The following is a 25,414-nucleotide window of genomic DNA, read 5'->3' as shown; positions in this document are numbered from 1 at the left end:
GTGTCGTTCGTTGACCATGTTGACCACGCCGCGCCGAGCGCATCCAAGGTGGTGGACGACGGCGAGGCCCCGGCAGCAACGAGCCGGAGATGGGAAGACGCGGGAGTAGAGTCGCAGATGGAGAGGTGTATGAGGGTTAACTAGTTCTAGTGCGGTGTGGTTCGGCAGACGGTGGAGAAGAACAGGAGGTGTGGAGGGGTGGAGGGATGGCCTGGCCAACGGTGGAGTAGCGCTTCATAGCGTAGCGTGCTAAGCAGAGCTGCTAGCAGCAGGAGGCGGGAGGTGGTCCCGGCGGCGCTGGAGGAAGAAGACGAGAGATTGAAGATGGATGCCTGTCGTTGGATGTAAATCCAATGGCTAACATGTCAGAATCATTTGTTGACTAAATTGACAACGACTTGCGTTGGCTTTGACCTATTGGCCCACATTTCAACCTCCAAAAATATGGCACATATTCAATCCATTTTTTCAGGATTTACAGTCTTTTTTTGCGCTGTAGAATTTACAGTCAATTTGATCTTTTTTTTGAATTACAGCCATTAGCTGGACTGGGTGAACAAATAATGTAGCGTCCATGCGGCCCATTTATTTTAGTTCCTAAAAAATTACAAGCCATTTGCACTTTCTCGAAATACATGATTTTGCTGGGCTGATTCTAATTATAATGTTGGGTTGGGCCAGCAATGTTATGAAAAAATAAAAAGGGGCTGAGCATGTTGTTATAAATATATTTAAATAATAAGTGATATTATTACATTCGTCCTTAAATCTTACCAAGCTTTTGTACACAATCACTAGGATTTTCGTGCCAAAACAATCCAGGGTTTTATTTGTTAAGAAATTATTTTTATAAGTTAATAAGATGTGGGATATTGTTTTCTTACATATGTAAGTATCTGTTAAATATATGATGACCATAAAAATAATATATAATAACATATAAAATAATTTAAATATGTATAATATAGTTAGAAGGGAAACATAAGTTGGACCTGGCGTTCCTAATATTATATAGAAAAATAGAACAAACCTCTGCGTTTTCTTCAAAAAAACATAAATTGGGCTGCCAAAAATAAAACCTCGGATGGGAGGTCCATAGGCCGGTCGATACATGACGGCCCTAAGAAAATACAAACAGGCCTATGGACCTCCCATCCGAGGTCGTGGGCTGCGCATGTTAAAAATGAAAGCCTAGATGGGGCAGCCCAAAACCACGTCCAACACTTGCCAAAAGTTCGTCCCTCATTTTCTGTGTGTTTCGCACACTCGACATTGTGTGGGCATTTTGACTGTGCATCATATGAAGATGTGCTATGCATGAATGTTGATCAGCATGATGTTAACTAGCTGGTAGTTCCATTTTTGACCATGAATAAAACTTCCAACATGATGTTAACCCTGTTTGAAAAGGCCGTGTTAATATAAATGCTCTGCCTCTGAAAGTTGCAGTTTCTTATCTGAAACTGAACTTGCAGTTTCTTATCTGAAACTAAAACTTGCAGTTTCTTCTTTAAGAATCACATTGTCTGCACTTTTATACTCCTATGAAACTACATTATTTTAAGTGCTAAAATAGATCTCTAGAATTCATAAAATACTTCATATGCTCAATACTGCAAATCTAAAATTCAAAAGACATTCATATCTGAAAGTACTCTCAAAATACACAACACAAAACACAATTCACAACCTACAAATACTGACAACCCTAAGCTCCTCCTGACAATTCACAACCTGCCCGACTATTGGCCTAGGGGGGGCAGCCCCCTCCTATTCCTCGGCGGCAGACAGCCGCCCCGTGAGACGATGTGAACGGCGAGGGAGAAGATGGCGGGGAAGCGTCATCGGGCCAACTGCTTTTCTCCTCTTGCAGTTGGGTTCGGTCGACGAAGACTCCACCGGCTCGCTCTAGCAGGGCACCCTCACAAACGGCACCCTGTAGATGCTCGATCCTTCAATCTCTGATGGATGCTCCATATGGGATCGATACTCCCACCACCGCTCCCTCACGATCGGATTCGGTGAATCTGTTTGCTCCATGGCCCAGAGGAGCAGCTCTATGTACTCCAGCGCGACTCCCTCTGGGAGTATCGCCGCCTTTTCGCTCTGTTGCAGATATTTGGCCATGGATGTCACCGTCGCCGCTAGTTGGTCCTTGTTGTCAAACCAAGACTGTATCTCCAACATCCTAGCTAGCTTCACAGGGTCGTCGTCTGCGATCCTCATGTATCGGTTGTACTCCTCCATCGATCTACTTCTCCACAACACCTTCACTCGCCGGCGGTGGTTTTCGAATGGAAGAGGAGAGGAGCACCGCTGGTTTTGGATTAGAATGGGAGAGGAGCGATGCTGGTTTTGGACTGGAACAACAAAGGAGGGGCAGTGGTTTTGAAATGGAAGAGGAGAGGAGCGGCGCTGCATTTAGATTGGAACAAGAGAGGAGCGGCGGTGGTTTAAGAGGAGAAGAGCGGAAGAATGGAAGAGGAGAGGAGCGGCTGCATTTAGATTGGAACAGGAGAGGAGCGGCGGTGGTTTAAGAGGAGAAGAGCGGAAGAGCGGCGCTGGTCTTGGAAGTATTTTTTTGTTGTTTGCGTATTTTGGGTCAAAGTTTGACCACGTACTGTATTTGACAAGCAAAATGTGAATGCATGTCACCAAAAATTGTATCGTTTGGTTCGTATCTGAATGTACTTTCGAATTATATTATTTTTGCAACGTATAACATATACTTTATGTGCAAAAATCATGGTCAATTATGACCCAGAATAAAAAGGAGACTAGTTAATGTGGGGTCGCTTTCTTAATTGAAGGGTAAATTGATTTTGATTTTGATCCAGTCACAGCACACTGGCCCTCTCGTCCAATCCTAAATCGCTGCCGCACGCTCCTCTCCCTCTTCTCCATTGCAAAACCACCTCCTCTCCTCTCCATCATATCCATTCCAAAACCACCGTCTCGCCTCTCCCTCTTCTGATCTTCTCCATTGCAAAACCACCTCCTCTCCTCTCCATCATCTCCATCAATACTACTACTGTACATAAGTATACATTTCTTAAAAGGCTAGAGGGCGGGGCAGTCTAGCTTGGTCGGTTTCATGAGAGACGAGGGCCTTTGTGATTTGATGGCTCGTTACTGCTGGAAGGTGGGGCCTTGTGATTTGACTGCTCGTATAAATGTGCTGACGACCTGATCGAGGAGGAGCAAAGAATCGTGCGGTATACTACGGTTTTCCACTGGAGTAGTACTGCGACGGAGGAGCATGAAACACGGCAGCCTAGTGCCATATGGCGATAAAAATGATCTAATTTGCTAGTCATCTCATTGTTAGCATTGTTCTATTCATTACCTCAAAAAAACCATTGTTCTATTCATGCCTCGCAGAGAGCATGACACGTGCGGCGAAACACCCGAAGCAAAAGATGAAACACAGGAGCAAAAGAAGAAGGAAGATTATCACCCCAAATGATCTAATTCGCCGCGGAGTCGTAACTGCTTCTTCATCGCCTCCACGGCCTCCATCTCCTTGCATGTCTCCTCCGCCATCTTCTTCATTCTGTCCATGACGCGGGATTTCTTGATGCGAGCCTTCATCATCTGTTCCACGGCCGCATTACGTACCTTGACAGCAGTCGGGTGCTCGATGCGGAGCTCCGCCAACTCCTTCTGTTCCATGACGAGGGCCTGCAGCATCTTCATCGAGGAACTACTATTCTCATGCAGCTTCTTCCAGCTGGCGTTCTTCTCCTTCAACAGGTCGATCTCATGGCAGAGCTTCGCCTTGTCCTCCTGAAGTCGCAGGATTTCGCCGGTCGCCTTCTTCTCCGAGGCAATGACAGGTCGATCTCATGGCAGAGCTTCGCCTTGTCCTCCTGAAGTCGCAGGATTTCGCCGGTCGCCTTCTTCTCCGAGGCAATGCTCTTCTTCAGCAGCATCACCAAGCCGGCGGTCAACTCCCCCTGCTGATTGAGCTCAGCGGGCATGTCATCAAGACTCTCCTTCAGCAACTCCATCAAGCCCTAGATGAACACCTTCTGCTTATTGAGGTGCTTATTGAGCTGATCGGGCATGTCATCGAGGGATAACGACTCCAGCTCCGTCGGCTCGGCATGTTCGCCTCCGCGGCTAGGGCGCTCCTGGGAGCCATCGCCTGACCGTGAGAGATCTTTCGAGGTCTCTGCGTGGCGGCGAGCCCTCTTTTTTTTCCTGCAGCCTTGGTTGCCGCTCCCTTGTACCGAGTAGTTCTCGACCTAGAGCTCTGCTCACCGGCCATGGCAACAACGGACGAAGAAGAAGCACTTATGAGGAGGAAAGGTAGAGTAATTTTCGATTAGGTAGTTCCCCTTTTTATAACCTAAGTACTAGCACTAGTACTAATACCTACATAGTGGGAACACGTTCAGGTTTGGTACGTACTAGTAGGTGTGAGCAGGCTTTCAAATGTGATGGGAACAAGGTAAAGATTAATTGATGGTTTTGGTTTCGAGGCCCAAAACGGCTCCCGATGAGTTTAGCGGAACATAAATTTCAAGTACTACACTGCTCAAATGCGTAAATATTATGTTACTGTCAAAATTGGCACAAAATACGAAGGAGACCAATGAAAGTACTACTAGCAACCCACAATTTAACTACTCGCATGCGCGCAGTGGAGTAATAATGTCTTTCTTCCGCCCTCACGTCCACTCAATATGCATGCGCTGTATTAATTAACCATCAATGAAGTGAACGACTTTACACGCGTCAAATTATCACATGGGGTGGATCTTGGTACAAAATTGCGTCCGCCCATGTACCTGCGTGTGCGTGCGAGGGAATGAGTGCGTGCGTGGCGTGCGTGCACATCTTCGCTTCATTCATGTACCGCCAGTATGGCTCAGGGAGGACGAGTACATTCTTTTGGAACCAGCAGCACGTCACTGTGATCAATCCACGCAAGGAGGTCCAACAAACGCCTCCACATGTGCCACATGGCATCATGAACTATAAGAGAGACATTGTGTAGCGTGCCATTGGTATTCTAATTTACGTGTTTTGCACATACTCGAAGTACTAGTAAGGTACACGTGCATTGCACGCATCAGATTTTGCAACCAAATTATGAATAAATACCACACTATAGCATGTAAGCTCTAAGTCATATATGCCTTATGTAGCCCTTCGTTTAATTCTTATAATTCATCTCATTCAAAATCAATTAGTTTTTATAAAAAAGCTAAGAACGTGGGAATAGAAAAAACATGGGATTATAGTGGAATGTCGTCTTGAATCCTACAGGATTGTACGAGTGTTTGATTGTGCATAGAAAAAACACAGAATTCTATCAAAGAGGTTTGAGTGGATGGGATGTTTCCTATGAAATCTAGTGCAAATGAATCATATGGAAAAATTCCTATGGTTTACAATCCTACGAATCAAACAACCAAGATAGGAAAAATTCCTAATGATTAGAATCCTCCAAAATTCCTTTGAGAATCCTTTGAATCAAAGAAGCCCTTAATCTATTTTATGATTCCTGGAATTGTGTGATGTAAAGCTTAAAGTAAAAACAAATAATGGCAATTCAGCTAGAAAAAAGTTTGGGCAGTTATGATACGGAAGATTCTAGAACAAAAGAGAACCACTGTTGTTTTGAGGTTTGTGCATTATGCTTAAGTTCAATCATGGAGTCTGCTAGATTGTACATGTGGCAAAATCCAGTGGGGGGCTAGAAGATGGTGCGAGGGGCCGAGTGGAGGGATACTATGAAGGAATGCACAAGTGCGAGATCGATATTTAGAGAGAGGGGGCGGACACGTGCGCTGTTGCGCGCAGTGGCGGAGCCATGAAAAATAAATGAGCTAGGGGGCCAAGACTTGCTAATCCTTTACGAGGAGGGTCAATTCATGAACTTAAACAATTTTTAGCAACAATTGCCTAATGATCACATTCATATTAGCCTCGATATATAGTGATGTTAGGGGGGAGGGGGCAGGGCCCTTACTGCCCCCTATCTTCGCCATTGTGCACGCGTCTGAGAGATGAAGTGGAAGGCATGGATGATGAGAGGGGGACATTGGATATATAATTAATGTGGGTGCATTAGCTATATATGTTAATCCTATATAGAGAGGTATAGATTGATCGATGTGGACGTGGGGAAGAGGGCGAGACCTCACTGGATATATCGATTGATCGGTTTGTGTGGAAAACTATGAAAGACCTAGCTATATACACACATACATAGAGGAACATCGATCGTTGTGCATGCACTCGTGAGAGATAAAGAATGCCCGATATGATGGAGAGGGGGATGTGTGCGGGTGTCTGCCTTCATGGGAGACCGACCTGAAGAAAAAGATTGCATGCGTGCGACGGATAATGCCGACTGGCAGTGTGTGTGCATGCATGCATGAGAGAAAGTTAGTGGTACAATTATAAAGAGAAGACTACTGTGTGGGTGTAAAAGAATAGGTGAGGTCATAATCAATGTAAAGTTGAATTCAAATATTTGAATAAGAGATCCTGATGTTTGAAACCCATACATGCATGAATATAACGGAGATCTGCGCGGTGTGGTTTGGAAACGAGCATGTTGTAATGTATACACATTGAACAAGGTCAGACTGATTTGAATTTGAGATACCGATGGCAGACATCATTTGGCCACGTCGCATCCGTGCATGGACACACTATTCTAATTGGAGATGATGGGTGGCTTTTGCATCACATATCTATATCTATACCCCTATATATATTATATTTTATATTTTTTTATCTTGTGTGTGGGTAACTTTAACTTTGAAAGATGGTCGTTGGATGAGGCGAATCCGATGGTCCAAAGATGGCAAATTTGAGCACTACTGATCGTTGGATATCATCTAGATTCCACCAGATTTTGCCACATGTATAATCTAGAAGACTCCATGGTTGAACTTAAGCATAATGCACAAACATCAAAACACAATCACTTCTTATTTGTTCTAGAATCTTCCATATCAGAATTTCCCAAATGTTTTTCTACATGATTTGCCATTATTTGTTTTTACTTTATGTCTTACGATGCACAATTCCATGAATCTTAAAATAGATTAGCTTTGTTATAAAAACTAGATGGTTTTGAATGAAATGAACTATAAGAATTAAACGAACATCTACATCATGCATATATGACTCAAAGCTTGCATGCTATAATGTGGTATTTATTCATAATTTGGTTGCCAAATCTCATGCGTGCAATGCACGTCTACCTTACTCTAGTCTAAATGGTGTTTGTGTGTGTGTTGTGCGAGTTGAGGTGCACATTATCTTTTTTGGGTACACGATAAGCTTGTTCTTCCGAAATTTCAAGCCGTGCCTTGTTATGCCGAAAATTAAAGCTAGCGTCTCTGTCTATCATGTTGCGAAACTCCCGCCTCTACAACCTGCGCCTTGTTAGCCCGAAATATTTAAGATATATCTTTGTCTCGTTGTGCTCTGACAACTCCCTCCATCTCAACCCGCGCCTTGCTATTCCGAAATTACAACGCCCGCGAAAACTCCCACCTCCTGTGAAATCCCGACACGTGAAATGCCCGTGGTACCCCTAAACCGAAAGAACCACCTCAAATTGGTGGGGGTACTTTCGTAACTTACCCCACATTTCGGACAAGCGCGTCTCTAAGCCATGGTTCCCCACTGCCATCCCATCCGCCCACCCATTCGTACACCGAGGCCACGAAAACCCGTGACGAAACCCCACACCCTGCTCCGTCCACCACCTAGCCGGAGCCTCTTCCCCGACGACGTCGTCCATAGCACCACCTCGACGTCCCTCATCCACCGTACTAGATGAGGATCCGTCGTCGATCTCATCGTCCCACTGGTTCAGCCACCCCGTCCTCCACCTCCAAGGAGTTGCCCCGACGTTCCCCTCGTCTTTCGCGCCACCTCCATTCCCACACCGCCGTCTACACCTGCACCACCGGAAGAGCATCATCATCACCATTTCCTCGGATGAAGCTGCAGCCTAATCGACGCCACCAAAGAGATTGTACACTAATCTCCGCATTTTCTTCTTGATTCGATCTCACGGTGCTGCCGGCGCTTGGTCCCAAGCCGACACGGTGGGGCTCCATCCACGGCGGCATCGCCGGCCACTTCCTCCATGGCGCCGCTCCCTCAGCGGCAACGTCCACATCAGTAGGAGCTGCTGCTGCTTTAGCTCTCGCTCGCGCTGCTGCTCTGCTCTTGCTCTCGGTCCCCTGCCCGGTCTGCTCTTGCTATTCCTCTTGCTCGCGCTGCTGCCCTCGCTATTGCTCTTGCTTGCGATGCTGCTCCGATTTAGCTACACTTCAGTCAACTGAATCGACTTTTGGGTCAGTCGATTTTCAGGGGGTGGGGGGGGCTCGCCGGGGTGAAGGAAGAACCAGCCGCAGCGGGGAGGGGGGCTCGCCGGAGAGATACCCCACTATGTATCTTAGGGTTCAGGATGGGGGCGGTGGTCGCCGACGGTGGCGGGGCATTGGCGGGGCGGTGGCGGGGGGATCGCCGGAGAAAAAGCTTGGCATGGGGGGGGCTAGAGGGATGGCCGGGGCGGCGGCGGACCGGCGGTGGGGGAGTGTTTTCGGGGCGGGCGGGGTGGCGCACCGTCGGCCGCGGGCAGCGGGGGGCTGCTGTTTGGCCGGTGGTGGCTGGCGGCTCAGGGGGTGGAGGTTGAAGATGAACCACAGGCCCTTGATTTCGTATCCAACGGCTGCAAAATCGACTGACCGAAGATGAAAAAGTCAGTCGACCGACGTGTAGCCTCACCTTGCTAGTGTGTTCAGTTTTGACAGCAAAATTCAGTTTCAATAGTTAAGTTCAGTTTCAACAGTTAACTTCAGTTTCGACAGTTAAATTCAGTTTTGACAGTTAAGTTCAGAGATGAGCGGCTGATGTATTTTACATCTAGCACTTTTTGGTTATGTATTTTACGTCATGTATTGGAGATGCTATTAGAATTCCACCCAGGTTAACGTTGTTCGTTGTCTCTCTTGTCCTGCTTCAGCCTCGGCATCGTACAACTCACCGGAGCTGCTCCAACGACGAAACCCTCCATCACAGTGGAGCAGTACCTCAGGCTCTATCTCCAGACGCCTAAGATCTTCTTCCCCTCCTCTGACAGCCAAGTCAGCCGGAGCATCCTCACCGGCCAACCCAATCACGCTGAGATCGACATGGCTTCGCCAAAGAGGTTGTACACCTGTTGCATCTCTTTTTTACTCTACATGTTATATATATTATCCACTGAGCACTCGTAGTAACGGGAAATACGATTATTTTATCCTACTATATGACAAGCAGTGAGGTACCAGACAACTTAGCTATCCGTGATGGACTCTCTTGAACGCCATCATTATTTATCTCTGCGCGTTTGAGCTGTGCATTTCTCGATGGGCCTGGGAGTTGAGCTACTATGGTAGTGGCCTGGGTCCAAAGTAATAGAAGTAGCGCAAAAACATTTTTTTAGTGTAGGATTTTCCTTGCTCAAGCCTGCCTACTAGAATCGCCAGTGCTTGAAAGGAAAAGTGAATGAAAAACATCAGAATTGGAAAGTTTCCTATGGGACTACTTTTCATGAATTTGGCGCTAAGGAATGGAGCAAAGGAAAACTATAGGATTTGTTCCTTTAGTGTCTCCTTGAAATAAAAACCGTATGAATTCTAATTTCCACTTATCCACCTTTTCATATTCCTATTCATCAAGCACAAGACTAAGAGATAGTAGCATAATAGCATTATAACCGTACATTTTCTTGTGGTTTGACTTAATCTCACCATGCTTTTTTGCATCATGTGATCTTCCAATTGTTGTGAATCAAACACCCAAATTGGCAGAAATCATGTGTTTTTTAAATTCTCTGTTTTGCACATGCATTCCTATCCTATTCCTATCTATTTCCTACCCCTGCATTGTTAGAATCCTCAAATTCAAACAAGCCCTTACTCAATTACTTCTGTTACAGATATGTGTCAAAGAAAACCTTGTGTGGTTTGTCCTGCTCCTGCGGCACTGTGTTCCACCCCAGCTCAGCTGCTCCAATGATGGAAGGGTTCACCACAGCAGGGATCCGCTCTCCAGACTGTCTTTCGCCGCCTCAGATTTTCTTCCCCGCCGCCGGCAGCCACGGCAACTGCATTACCATCATCAACTGAGCAGATGACCTTGAGGACTACACGGGTCCGCAAGAGAGGTCACACATGCTACATTATCGTCGTGTTCACCTATTAGATTTCGAGTCAGGTCCAAACTAATGATAAAACTTGAGTTTTAAAATGGTTGTGGGGTACATATTGGGGCAGCAATCAGTACTATCTGGTTAATCTCCAGTGTCTACTATGAGTTTCACGTTGGGTGCAAACAAACATTAAAGGAGCCATTATCTGTATTTTCTAACTAAAGCTATTATCTGCCTGCTATCATTGGTTTTGGGTCTATCCACAGTTTGCTACCATCACTCTGGATTTGTGCATGCACTCCTTACATAATCTTACTATGTTTTATTCCTATGCATGCCAGTTATTATACACAATGGAACTGATCATGTAGAGCAAAAGAGACGAGCCTTGCGTGGCAATAAAATTTCATGCAGACGTCGTTCCATGGTGGGCGCAAAGACAGCCCCCCTCCACCCATTTTGGATCGTAATCAAGAGGAAGATAACTGTTAGGGGGATTCAGAAGGAGAATACCACTCCTATTTACCCCATGAGGTCTTCACTCTAACATGGCATGCTGATGTTGGTAATATCATGCATATGGTGCCTTGCATTGCTTACTATATACATTAAAGATGTCATCTGCTTAGTTTAGACATGCTTTGTGTCAATGCCATCTGTTTAGTTTCTTTATCGTATATGTGAATCATGCAATGCCATCTTGTCTAGCCAGGCATCATATATGTGAACTTTGCAATGCCACCATAGTTAGCCAGTCATATTATATGTGAATTATATCATGCCATCATTTTTTTATTATGTGTTAAATTTGTCAACAATTTTAGTACATACAATTACTCTTCATGTGCATCAGCCATTCGGCACGGTCATGGAAAAATCTGGAGTGGAAACAAGGTCTTCAGAGCAGACAATGCTATCTGATGAAGCGCATGTCTTGCTGGTTACCGGTAGCTCCTCAGAGGAGGATTCAGAGACAGATGACCAATCATATCCCCCCCGAGGTGCATGCCCTAACTTGGCAGGGTTATGTTGCTCATATCGTGCGTATGGTATCTTGCATTGCTATGTCATTTGCTTAGTTTAGACATGCTTTGTGTGAATGCCACCTGTTTAGTGTCTAATTACCATATATGTGAATTATGCAATGCCATCTTGTTGCAAGACATTATATATGTGAATTATGCAACGTTATCTTGTTGCAAGACATTATGTATGTGAATTATGCAATGCCATGCTGTTTAGGCAAGCGTCATATATGTGAATTATATCATGCCGTCCTTTTTTTGTATTTCTCATTGCTTTTGTCGACAATGTTTGTATATTCAACTACTCTTCATGTGCATCAGCCATTTGAATTGGTGATGGAGAAATCTGGAGTGAAAACAAGGTCTTCAGAGCAGACAATGCTACCTGCAGAAGCACATATCTTGCTGGTTACAGATAGCTCTTCAGAGGCAGATGACCAGTCGTATTATCCCCCTGAGGTGTCTGCTCAAACTTGGCAGGGTTATATTACTCATATAATGCATATGTTGTATTGCAATGCTTAGTTTTTACATCATATACACAATATTGAATGCCATCTCCTTAGTTGACACATCATATATGCGATTGCCCTCTGCTCACTTCCTTAGTATATAAATCATATATTTGAATTATGTCATGCCATGATGTTTACATAGACATCATGTATCTGAATTATGGCATGCCAACCCATTTTCTAAAGACATAATATAGTTATATCATCTCATCCTGTTTACATAGTCATCATATTTTAAATTATGTCATTCTATCCGTGAATTATATCATGCCATCATGTTTCCATCGACGACATGTTTGTGATTTATGGCATGCCAACCACTTTAATAGACACATCGTATAGTTATATCATGTCATCCTGTTTATATAGTCATCATATTTTGAAGTATGTCATTCTATCTTGTTTAGTTAGCCATCATACATGTGAAATTGTGTCATGCTATCCTGTTTAATTAGCCATCATATATGTGAAATTATGTCCTGCTATTCTGTTTGCTTAGACAACATAAATGTGAATTATTTCATGCCCTATTTTCTTCCCTACTATCCATTGCACCTGTCTATCTTACAATGTATGTACATTCAATTACATTTCTTGTTTATCAGCCATTTCAATTGGAGGGAGTGATGGCAGTATCTATGGGAGTAAAAACACGGTCTTCAAAAAAGATCGTGCTACCTGTCGATGCAGATAGAACCATGGTTGTACTTGCCCAAGAACCAGCCCCACCACACATAACCCACACTCATGCAGATTGTACCCCTACCCAATTGGACAGAGAACCAGCTACACCCCTTCTAACCCCAACCCCAACAGATAGATACCCAGTTCCCGTTGACACAGCACCGTCTCCACCATAGAGCACCCAAACACGAGCAGTTAGTAAGGCAACTGCAGTGCCCAAATCACGAGGACCACCACTCCGAACCCGAAGTCAACGCTTAAAGCAGAAGAAGAATTGTTCTCAGGTCAGGTTCCGTAGCTATGGTTCATACTACTTTGCTCTTGCATCACTGTATTTACTGATAACAGCTAATTTCAAATTTGAAGGATGCAACTGAAACTCCAATGGCGCAACAGGTATGTTTTAAACCTGTTTCTTCAACATGTTTGGCTGTTTGCTATTGTAACTTGCTCTATGTTGATTTCAGTTTCAATTGAATAAACAGTTATGTTCTCATGCCATGCACATTCCATGTGTTATTATTGTTGTGTAGTTTCCCACACTTATATTCTGTCTATGCTGCTTTGTTCTAAATAGATATGATTCGAACTGTATCTATCTTGATTTGGCAACATAAAATAGAATGATATAGACCATACAGTGACCATACTACATAGATATATGTTTGTTTCATGTTGTTATCCTGTCCACCTTACTACTGAACTGGTTTACCAAAATGAGTTTCATATACTACATTGTAAACCTGAGATGTGTTTGGTTCTTTCTCTTTTAGAACACGGATAAAATATTGGAGAAGAGTACCCTGTTATGCAATGGTAAAGGAAGTAATGCAGATAAGGTTCAAGATAGTGAGACATCCCTGTTGGTCTCCAAGAAAGCTGATAAAAACTGTATTGAAGACACTGAGACAACCCCAAAGTCCTGTCTTGATGTAGTGTTCGAGTTACTAGCTACCACTGCTGGCACCAGCTCTTTGAACTCGTTGCCTAAATCAGTTCGGCTTCTTGAGTCTCAACTTCAAGTTGAAAGACATCGATCAGATGTTATGTGATAGAAAGCCGAAGGACCGAGGAAGTCCTTGCAGAATTCAGATGCATACTTTCTGGTGCAACAACAAGCGCTGGAGGACTTAAGCGCCAAACAAGAGAAAGTTAATAAGCTTGCTGAGCATCTTGCCAGCATTATGGGTACCCAGGATATTGTTTCTTGAGCTCTTCTGAAGTGGTTTTAGTTTTGGACTTGTTTTGCTGCGGCGTTTATATGCTGATGTGTTCCCTATATTTGCACAGGTGGCGAACTTTGATGCCCAATGGATGTAATATGTGTAATAGCCATGATAGCCTAGTGTAAGTTGCTTGCTTATTTATTTCCTTATTGTCTTGTTTATTTGTTTGCTTGTAGTCAGTGCAGTTCTTTTTCTGTGGTTTGCTAGTGGCTGCAATAACCTATTTTTTAAAACTAGGCCACAATAACCATGGGCTAATATTTACTGTAGTTACACTAGGCCTCCTTCGGGCCGTAGAAACAGTGGGCCTTCTACGGGCCGTATAAATAGTGGGCCTTCTACAGGCCGTAGAAACAATGGGCCTTCTATGGGCCGTAGAAACAATGGGCCTTCTACGGGCCGTATCATCAATGGGCCTTATACGGGCCGTATGATCGATTGGCCAAACATGGGCCAAACAGACCGCATTCTGGATGTAAATGGGCTAGAGTTGGAATCATCCGTTCATGGGCCGACCATAACGGGCCATCGTTAATAGGCCGTATTTGATGATGCTATGAAAACGGCCCAACGTATTAATGGACCACAAGCGGGCCGACTGTAACCACGGGCTGAATTTGGCCCACAAGCAGAAAATGACAGTAACGGGTCGTAAGTAAACGAATGCTGGAAAATAACCCAAGAATAAATGGGCTCTGAGAAGGCCGAAAGATAACATGGGCTGGAATCGGCCCAACGGAATAACGAGCCGTTAATGGGTATAAAGTGATACACTGTTCTTTAAGGGCCAGTTTCACCATGGGCCGTTAATGGGTGTAAAGTGATACACTATTCATTACGGGCCAGTTTCACCACGAGCCGTTAATAGGCCAAGAGTTACATAGGGCCTCATATGGGCCGCAAGACGTCATGGGCCATACATGGGCCAGAAGTGAAAACGGGCTGGAATCATATTGGATAGCCCAGATGACGCTACTGGGCCTAATTGGAATAGGGCGTAACGGGCCTTGGGTTAGCGGGTTGTAACTGGGCTATATGCGAACATGCCGTTAACAGGCTTTCCATGGGCCGGCCCGCCACCTTTTGACCAAGTCAAACGGGCCGGCCTTTTCACAGGAATGGGCCTCTGTTGGGCCGTGCCACGTGTCAACGTATTATAGGCGCCTTCTATCCAATGACACTACACCACGACACCACAACAGCGACATGCATCTGTTGGCATAGCTGTACATTAGCGACACATTATCTATCCGAAAGAACGCCAACACACCAATTGTCAACATTGTTTAGTTGATAGACACTCTATCCGTTGGTAGTTCACAAACATTTCCCTATATAAAATGTGTTGGCATATGTACCTTTTGCGGATGGATTATGTGTCGGCGATGCTCCTCAACGAAAAAAGTGTCGGCGTTTCTCACATCCAGCCCACCAGTTTCCATGCGTGGGCCATGACCCAAGTATTGAGAGGCTACAGCCAAGCGTGTGAGCGGCCCAAATCCTAGATATTTTCCAAGTCACCGCACTCCTCTGAACACAAGCACGCTATCTCACCCTGGCCACACACAAACCTAAACCTAAATCGCACACCAGCCGCCGCCACACTTCCTCTCCGTCGATCCGTTCATGCCGCTGCACGTCCCACCATCGCCCGCGGGGGCCTGCGCCACCCGAAGCTCCCGTCCATCTCAAAGTGCAGCTCCACCACCAGTAGCCTGAGGTGAAGCCCCGTCGTCAGCTCATCCCGCGACCGACGCCGCGTCTGCCGATTCGGTCGCGCCGCTGCGCCTCCACCGCCAGCGGCGCCACGCGGCCACCCGAAGCTCTTGCCCAGCCCGCGGTGCATCCCGACGTGTCGCCCTGGCGATGGACGACCCGCCCATCGATTTGCGCTGGTGCTTCTCCGACTGCCATTAGTCCCCCCCAAAGGATCCTTATACCCTGTGCTTCCATCCACAACCAAGGAGCCACACAAACCCCTGCATCCCGAGGTGCCAGCCAGCCGTCCCTCTTCCACCTCCGGTGATGGCTCCCCTATTCCCCCTTGTCCTGCCCTCCTTTGAATCCAACCGTTGCATCCTGTATGTATTCTTTTATGTGATTCCTCATGATTGTGTGATATTTCCCATGAGATCTTCCTGGTTTAGCATTGAACTGAATAATATCATCTCTGCAGCGTCTTCAATTGAATCTATTTACAGAGGGAAAACTCCACAAGAGGCTTCTGAAGCTTGGTCAACACCTACATGAGGTCAGAATTGTAACAGACTGAACTTATTATCATGTTTTCATGGCACAGTCTCTATATTGATAGGAACAGACTTAACTTATTGATTGACCTTGACCTATTTGTGCAGATGGTCATCTTAATTATTCCATCATTACCCTTAGTTTTGAATGAAACATATTGTTTATCATTAGCTTGTAGTTCTAAATTTTTTTACACTTGGACCTTAGCTCATGTTGCAAATTTAAAATAATTACAGTACAAACATCTGAAACTAAAACGATACATTTTTTGTGTTGTAGCCAAATATATTTTCCTACAACAGTTTGGCTTATCTTTGTTGTTTGCTTATTTTGAATTTCCCTGACATGACCAACCTATAACTCATATGTGCCGCTGGATAAGGCCATGTCTTTCGTGTGTGGTGCTTGGCTGATTTGTACATGGATACTATTAAAGAATGGTACAAACATACTCCCTCCGTCCCTAGTGTCAAAAAACGTCTTACATTATGGGGCGAAAGGAGTATATCGTAGGCGATTGTGATCAACCTCTAACTTTCTACGAAGGCAACCCGTTATACTTATTTAATTCGCCTATTCATGATGTGGCAACGATTCATGCTCTTCTCTGCCAAGGTGCCCATGGTGTGTCTTATTTGAATTATACTGCATGACATTCATCCTCATCTCGTCCTCCATGTGCGTCGCTGTCTCCATGCTCCACCCCTTCATGATCTAGCAGGGTCACTGGATCTGTTGCTAATGTGGCTATTGGCGAGCACCTTTCCTCCAAGCACGAGGCTGCTGAGGGAGGGGCCAATGTTACCTTCTTTTTTTTGTCCTGCTGCATGTCCATCAACCTGCCCACAGAATCATGACCCGTATAAGCTCCAAACTCTGCCAACTAATTTGCACAACAATGTAATTAATGGTACACCAATTAAATGTTTTTTTGCACTACTTGTATTGATGCTACTTCTCTTTTAGAATTTTAGTCACGTGCTTCTATCTATCTATATATCAACTAATGGATTCAACTCTCATGCTCCAGGATTATGAAAGATTGATCCAAGCCAGCTTCAGAAGGAGCTCAAGGCATACAGGAAGACCGAGGACGAGGGGATGAACACACTTTTGAACACTACCTCCATTTCTGTGCAGTTTCTCTCAAGGTCAGCTTAAACAATACCATTCTGAAAATCATGCTGCATATATTTGCTTCTCGTCAATTCACAAAATGAATCAAAACATGAACTTACAGATGCAAGCTGAAATGCTGGTGATCAAGAAGAACAGTCCTGTGAATGGCATCATCAAGCTCATCGAACAGCATCACATCACAAACCATGTCATGGGAACATCTTCCTTCTCACCGTGTGTCCAGATCAAATACAGCTTCATAACAAGGATTCATCTATAAACATGCACATCAAAATTGCCCGCAGACTTCTATATATATATATATATACATACTGATTTTTTAGGTAGGAGGTCATATTCTTTAAGGATCCATTTGATCCACTTGTTCATTGTAAATACTGATTTGTGCACCAAACTTCAGTCATGCCTTGTTCCAACTGAGGCATCCCTGCACTATGCATATACGTGATTTTGTTTTACTGCTAGCAATGTGTCCCATTTATTTTATACTTCTTAGATGTTCGCCTTAAACTGGTGCACATAATTTTCACTAGTCTGGTCAGTATAAACGACATGTTTGACAACTACATTTCATTCTTTTTTGATAGAAGCTGGTATATGCCAAGTTGCCAACCTATTTTACCTTGTTCACTATGTGACTTCTTTTGTATAACCTATCTGTCTGAATACCATTTGCACAAATCTCTCTGCATGAACTTGCTATGCTAGGTTGTCTTAGTACCATGTGTTTCTTAATGACATTTGAAGTGCAGGTTACATCTGATCTCTAATGCATTTGCATTGTAATATTGTAACGTAATCAATTTTGAAGGTGATCTTAGTATTGGGCAATTTCTTATAGTTCAATCTTTACTGGTGTTACAAATTTAGAATAATTGTAGTATAGACATCTGAAACTAAAAAGACTCATTGGTTATATACAGGCACTAAGGTGTGATAAATCATGATGGCACACTATCAACTTATATAAGTTCCTTGAGGGTAAAAGCATGTAATGAACAAGGTACTAGCTTTCTATCCATTCTTTTCTTTATTCCGGCGTGAACTATGTTGTCCTCCCTGAAATGGTGAAAAATGTCTATATAACCATGTTATGCATGATTTTGCTATGTGTGTAACATTTCAAGGGCAACTTCTTAGCTCAACTGATGGCTGGATGTCCTTTATTACAAGCGTGCATGCTCTAACCATTTGTTCTTTCTTATCGTGATGGAAGATGTAACACCATTTACTTGCTAGGTCACTTTCTTACATTTTCTAAACAGAATCATTCGAGTTTCAATGCTAAATCAGATTTGCTTACTAAAGGATATCAATAATTATGCTAGTTCTATGAATAGTTTAGTGTCTTGTAGATGAACTGAGCGCATGTAGTAATTAAATGGACTATAGATGAACTCAGAGCACATAGTAAATGGCTGGCAAGATTTTATTATAAATTTTGTGAAGATCATCCTAGCAATTACTCACACTAGACAATGCCTAACTAGAGTGCATCTATTGAACCAAGATGCATGTGCAACCATATGGTCTTCGAAATGGCTTTTTTTTACCAAGTGCATTTCCTGCTTTCACACATATGACTGGTGGTACATGTACAAGTGCATATCTGATTATTTGATGGTTGAGGACCTTCAAATACAAATTTGTAAAGTTACAATAAGAACCTTATTTCTTATGCCTTGGAACAGATCTGAGTCAATGAGTGCATAATTTTTCTATTAAGGCATGTGATAAACTAGTTGCTAGCTTGACTTTTGTTGGTACTTTGTTAAGGATATCTTCTGTAACCAAATTATTTGTAGTACATCTTCTATTTTTAGATCTTTGGGATCAAAGGCAACTCACAAATTTGAGCAAATTCTCATTTCTAATATTGCTCAAACATGTAAGTTCTTTTGCAGCGAAATGGCTCATCTAGAGGTTGATACAAGATGTTTTGATGGTCGGTTTTGTTCACAACATGTTTGACACATTTTGTGGATATGGAAGTTGATGTCAGCTTGGTGATCGAAGAGATTTGGTCTCTTCCTTAATATTTTGTAGTAGTCAAGTGATCGAACAATTGGGTCTCTTAGGAGCCTGGCCATCATATTTTGTAACAGACCATGTCTTGTATGTCAACTTATTTACTTATTGGTTGTAGCTGACTTGAGTGTAGCAAACTACTGAATCTTGTATTAATCAATGGTATGTTCTGATGAATCGAAGAGTATGTTTTGTTTGTATATGTATTGCACACTGAACATAAATTGAATATTATGAATGTCATTTCATGTTAAAATATGGTGCATTTGCATTTGTGCTGAAACGTAGAATGCTGGCAGCAAATGTGTCGGCAAAACTATTGAGCGTCGCACTATCTGTCGGTGGAGCGCGCTAATAGATGAACTGTCGGCATAGCAATGGGTGTCATAGTATCTGTCGGCATAGCACACTGTCAGATGATTTCTCGGCATATCACTGTCTGTCGGCGTACAAATGTCTGTCGGCGTAGACCTCACCAAGCCAGTCATAGTATGTGTCGGCAAAGATTTATTTTTCGGGAAATACCTTTCCCTGCAGGACTATAGGCGACAACTCCTTTATGTCGGTAAAAGTCTTTGCCGACACTAAATGTGTCGCCTTAGGTGACATATACCGACACATTGTTTGATGCTGTTTTGAGTGTCGTGGTGTAGTGTGAGCGGATGACATCTGTCCCAGCGATGAGCCGACACGTGTTCCCTCCAGCCAATGATGATTTTACACGTGGAAAATCCCCTTTGGTCGGGGTTGTTAACGGGTTATCGGATCCAAAACCCGACCCGATAGCTTAACGGCGTTCCGTTACGGTGGGTGCCACGTGTCGGTCACCCTTGATGAAAGCACTTCTGTGGCGCGCGATTTATCGTCATGGAAGTGGACACTTCCGTGATGATAATTTTGGTAATGTCATGGAACACTTCTACGACAGCACAGGTATGACTATCTTGATTCTGTCATAAAATCGTCATGGATGTACATGCATGACAGAAAACACGACCTACTGTGACAAACACGTATCATCACGGAAGTGTATTTTTTTGTAGTGGAACCCACCATGGAGCGATGTTTGAATGACATTGTATTGCCGCGCAAAACTCTTCTCTTTTTCTCTACATGTTCAACATGACTGTGTACAATATATGACATGCATACAAAAAAATATAGTGAGATAATGTAAGGAGAGCATATAGAAATCTAGAGTGTTGGTAACAACCAGTGGATGGATCCAAAAATAATGATAGTAGGATGATGATAGCTTTAATTTAATAAAAAGACAGATGATGATTGCTTTATTATTTGTTTCCCACCCAAGATGAACAATATAGGCATACCCTAGGTGAACCAGATAATAGACATAGATACTATTCATTGCTGCCTCGATATGTGCCCCACAAGTAATTTTAAACCTCAAGTTTGAACATTAATTTGGACCTGACTTGGATTCTAAGAGGTGAGCATGATGATAAAGTAGCAAGTAATATTAAGCAATGCATAACATAAGCAGAAACAAAAGAGTGTGATCTCTCTTGTCGGCCCATGTACTCCTCATGTTCATCTGCTGAGTCGATGATGGTGATGCCGTTGCAGTGGTTGTTGGCGGCAGGGAAGGAGATCTGAGGCGGCAAAAGATGGTCAGGAGTTGTGATATCTGGTTTGGTGGATGCTTCTGTCGATGGACCAGCTCAAGTGAGGTGGAGGACATCGCGGCAGGAGCAGGACAAACCACACAAAGTTTTCTTCGACACCTACCTGTAACTAAAGTAATTATGTAAGGATTCCTTTGACTTGCAGGATTCTAAAAACATAGGGATAGGAAAAACACTGGAATAGGATAGGAATGCACGTGGGAAACAGAGCATTTGTAAACACAGGATTTATGTCAACTTGTGTGTTTGGTTCACAGGAATTGGAAGAGCAGAGGAATGCAAAGAAACATGGCCAAATTAAAGTGAAACCATGTGAAAGCGTGTACAGTTAGAATGTTATTCTTCCACCAACGCACTGGTAGTAGAGAGGCACTTCACATGTAGTTTAGGCCGCTCGAGTACTAGTAGTAGAGAAACAGTGATCTAAATCATCAGGCGATCGATGGGGAACACAGTAGCAGATAGCAGCCGGAGCAACAGTGCCTGGAGGAGCAGTGTGAACTAGAGCCAGAGCAGCAACTCGTGTAGCTGCAGCAGTCCATGTACCAGCATCAGCAGCACAGGCGAGAGTAAGAGCAGAGCAGCAGCATGAGTGAGGGGGAGAGCAGAGCAGTAGCGTTGAGCGAGCGAGAGCCGGAGCAGCAGCAGCGGGAGCGAGCGAACGAGAGCTTGAGCAGCAGCAACAGATTCGGCTGGTATGAACGCCGCCGCCGAAGGGGCATCGCACTGGGGAAGAGCCGCCGTCAGATGTCGCCCGTGGCGCCGGCTTCGAGGTAGCCGCATCATGGGGATGCGGGATGGAGCACCGTCGGTGCCGGGAGGTAGATTTAAGGAGAAGGTGTGATGCGGTGAGTGTACAACCTCTTTGGTGGCGCCGAGTAGGCCTCGGCTTTATCCAAGGAGTCGGTGAGGATGTTGCGGTTCCGGTGGAGCAGGTTAAGGAGGCGTTGTGGGGAGGGAGCAGCCGTGATAGACGAGGCGATTGTCGGAGCAGCTCCTTGAAGGTGGAGTACGGGGCTGCTGAACCGGTAGGATGACGAGATCCTCATCCCGGGAGGTGGATGAGGAACGTCGAGCTATTGCGGTGGACGATGTTGATGTCTACTAGACAACCTTCTTCTTGTATCCGTTGTCGGGCCTCCAAGTGTAGAGGTTTGTACGACAGTAGCAAATTTCCCTCAAGTGGATGACCTAAGTTTTATCAATCCGTGGGAGGCGTAGGATGAAGATGGTCTCTCTCAAACAGCCCTGTAACCAAATAGCAAAGAGTCTCTTGTGTACCCAACAGACCCAATACAATGGTAAATTGTATAGGTGCACTAGTTCGGCAAAGATATGGTGATACAAGTGCAATATGGATGGTAGATAAAGGTTTTTGTAATCTGAAAATATAAAAACAACAAGGTAACTAATGATAAAAGTGAGCACAAATGGTATTGCAATGCTTCGAAACAAGGCCTAGGGTTCATACTTTCACTAGTGCAAGTTCTCTCAACAATAATAACATAATTGGATCATATAACAATCCCTCAACATGCAACAAAGAGTCACTCCAAAATCACTAATAGCGGAGAACAAACGAACAGATTATTGTATGGTACGAAACCACCTCAAAGTTATCCTTTTTGATCGATCTATTGAAGAGTCCGTAGTAAAATAACACGTAGCTATTCATTCCATTCAATCTATCCTAGAGTTCGTACTTGAATAACACCTTAAGACACAAATCAACCAAAACCCTAATGTCACCTAGATACTCCAATGTCACCTCAAGTATCCGTGGGTTATGATTATACGATATGCATCACACAATCTCATATTCATCTATTCAACCAACACAAATAACTTCAAAGAGTGCCCCAAAGTTTCTACCGGAGAGTCAAGACGAAAACGTGTGCCAACCCCTATGCATAAGTTCACGAGGTAATGGAACTCACAAGTTGATCACCAAAACATACATCAAGTGGATCACGTGAATATCCCATTGTCACCACAGATAAGCACATGCAAGACATACATCAAGTGTTCTCAAATCCTTAAAGACTCAATCCAATAAGATAACTTCAAAGGGAAAACTCAATCCATTACAAGAGAGTAGAGGGGGAAAAACATCATAAGATCCAACTATAATAGCAAAGCTTGCAATACATCAAGATCGTGCCGAATCAAGAACACGAGAGAGAGAGAGAGAGATCAAACACATAGCTACTGCTCGAGGGTGAACTACTCACTCCTCGTCATGGAGAGCGCCGGGATGATGAAGCTGGCCACCGGAGAGGGATTCCCCCCTCCGGCAGGGTGCCGGAACGGGTCTAGATTGGTTTTCGGTGGCTACAGAGGCTTGCAGCGGCGGAACTCCCGATCTAGGTTATTTTCTGGAGTTTATGTATTTATAGGAATTTTTGGCGCTGGGAATAAGTCAGGGGGGTCCCCGAGTCATCCACGAGATAGGGCGCCGCGCCCGGGGGGTAGGGCGCGCCCCCACCTTCATGGACTGCCCGAGACTCTTCTGGCCCAACTCTTTTACTCTGGGGGCTTCTTTTGGTCCATAAAAATAATCAAAAATTGACACGTCAATTGGACTCCGTTTGGTATTCCTTTTCTATAAAACTCAAAAACAAGGAAAAAACAGAAACTGGCACTGGGCTCTAGGTTAATAGGTTAGTCCCAAAAATCATATAAAATATCATATAAATGCATATAAAACATCCTAGATGGATAATATAATAGCATGGAACAATCAAAAATTATACATACATTGGAGACGTATCAAGCATCCCCAAACTTAATTCCTGCTCGTCCTCGAGTAGGTAAATGATAAAAACAGAATTTTTGATGTGGAATGCTGCCTAACATAATTATCAATGTAATATTCTTTATTATGGCATGAATATTCAGATCCGTAAGATTCAAGACAAAAGTTTAATATTGACTTAAAAATAATAATACTTCAAGCATACTAACAAAGCAATCATGTCTTCTCAGAATAACATGGCCAAAGAAAACTATCCCTACAAAATCATATAGTCTGGCTATGCTCTATCTTCATCACACAAAATATTTAGATCATGCACAACCCCGATGACAAGCCAAGCAATTGTTTCATACTTTTCACGTTCTCAAACTTTTTCAATCTTCATGCAATACATGAGCATGAGCCATGGACATAACACTATAGGTGGAATGGAATGGTGGTTGTGGAGAAGACAAAAAAGAGAAGATAGTCTCACATCAACTAGGCGTATAAATGGGTTATGGAGATGCCCATCAATAGATATCAATGTGAGTGAGTAGGGATTGCCATGCAATGGATGCACTAGAGCTATAAACGTATGAAAGCTCAAAAGGAAACTAAGTGGGTGTGCATCCAACTTGCTTGCTCATGAAGACCTAGGGCACTTTGAGGAAGCCCATCATTGGAATATACAAGCCAAGTTTTATAATGAAAAATTCCCACTAGTATATGAAAGTGACAACATAGGAGACTCTATCATGAAGATCGTGGTGCTACTTTGAAGCACAAGTGTGGTAAAAAGATAGTAGCATTGCCCCTTCTCTCTTTTTCTCTCATTTTTTTCATGGCCTCTTTTTTCTCTTTTTTTAAATTTTTTCGTCCGGAGTATCATCCCGACTTGCGGGGGAATCATAGTCTCCATCATCCTTTCCTCACATGGGACAATGCTCTAATAATGATGATCATCACACTTTTATTTACTTACAACTCAAGAATTACAACTCGATACTTAGAAGAAAGTATGACTCTATGTGAATGCCTCTGGTGGTGTACCGGGATGTGCAATGAATCAAGAGTGACATGTATGAAAAATTATGAATGGTGGCTTTGCCACAAATACAATGTCAACTACATGATCATGCGAAGCAATATGACAATGATGGAGCGTGTCATAAGAAACGAAACGATGGAAAGTTGCATGGAAATATATCTCCAAATGGCTATGGAAATGCCATAATAGGTATGTATGGTGGCTGTTTTGAGGACGGTAAATGGTGGGTTTATGGTACCGGTGAAAGTTGTGTGGTACTAGATAGGCTAGCAATGGTGGAAGGGTGAGAGTGCGTATAATCCATGGACTCAACATTAGTCATAAAGAACTCACATATTATTGCAAAAATCTATTAGTTATCAAAACAAAGTATTACACGCATGCTCCTAGGGGGATATATTGGTAGGAAAATACCATCGCTCATCCCCGACCGCCACTCATAAGGAAGACAATCAAAAAATAAATCATGCTCCGACTTGATCAAATAACGGTTCACCATACGTGCATGCTACGGGAATCACAAACTTTAACACAAGTATCTCTCAAATCCACAACTACTCAACTAGCATGACTCTAATATCACCATCTTCATATCTCAAAACAATCATCAAGTATCAAACTTCTCATAGTATTCAATGCACTTTATATGAAAGTTTTATTATACCCATCTTGGATGCCTATCATATTCGGACTAATTTTTAACCAAAGAAAATTACCATGCTGTTCAAAAGACTCTCAAAATAATATAAGTGAATCATGAGAGATCAATAATTTCTACAAAATAAAACCACCACCGTGCTCTAAAAGATATAAGTGAAGCACTAGAGCAAAATTATCTAGCTCAAAAGATATAAGTGAAGCTCATGGAGTATTCTAATAAATTCCAATTCATGTGTGTCTCTCCAAAAGTTGTGTACAGCAAGCATGATTGTGGTAAACTA

General features: G+C 43.5%; 1 long non-coding RNA gene across 6 annotated transcripts; it reads left to right on the top strand.

The window, feature by feature from the left end:
- The first annotated feature begins 15,148 nt into the window (after positions 1–15,148).
- On the top strand, positions 15,149–19,242 carry LOC125519894. Of its 6 annotated transcripts, none has more exons than XR_007288370.1 (6): positions 15,153–15,705; positions 15,801–15,875; positions 16,905–17,025; positions 17,115–17,337; positions 17,938–18,017; positions 18,908–19,242. It is a non-coding gene; the product is annotated as an uncharacterized LOC125519894 (long non-coding RNA). The 6 variants fall into 6 exon arrangements; XR_007288369.1 differs by having other exon boundaries at positions 15,154–15,705; positions 18,919–19,242; XR_007288367.1 differs by having other exon boundaries at positions 15,149–15,705; positions 17,115–18,017; positions 18,919–19,242.
- The last annotated feature ends 6,172 nt before the right edge of the window (positions 19,243–25,414 follow it).

The sequence above is a fragment of the Triticum urartu genome, chromosome 7 (assembly GCF_003073215.2).
Source record: "Triticum urartu cultivar G1812 chromosome 7, Tu2.1, whole genome shotgun sequence".
Taxonomy (NCBI): Eukaryota; Viridiplantae; Streptophyta; class Magnoliopsida; order Poales; family Poaceae; genus Triticum; species Triticum urartu.
Note: the sequence above shows the minus strand (reverse complement) of the source record. Positions and strands in the feature narration are given on the sequence as shown.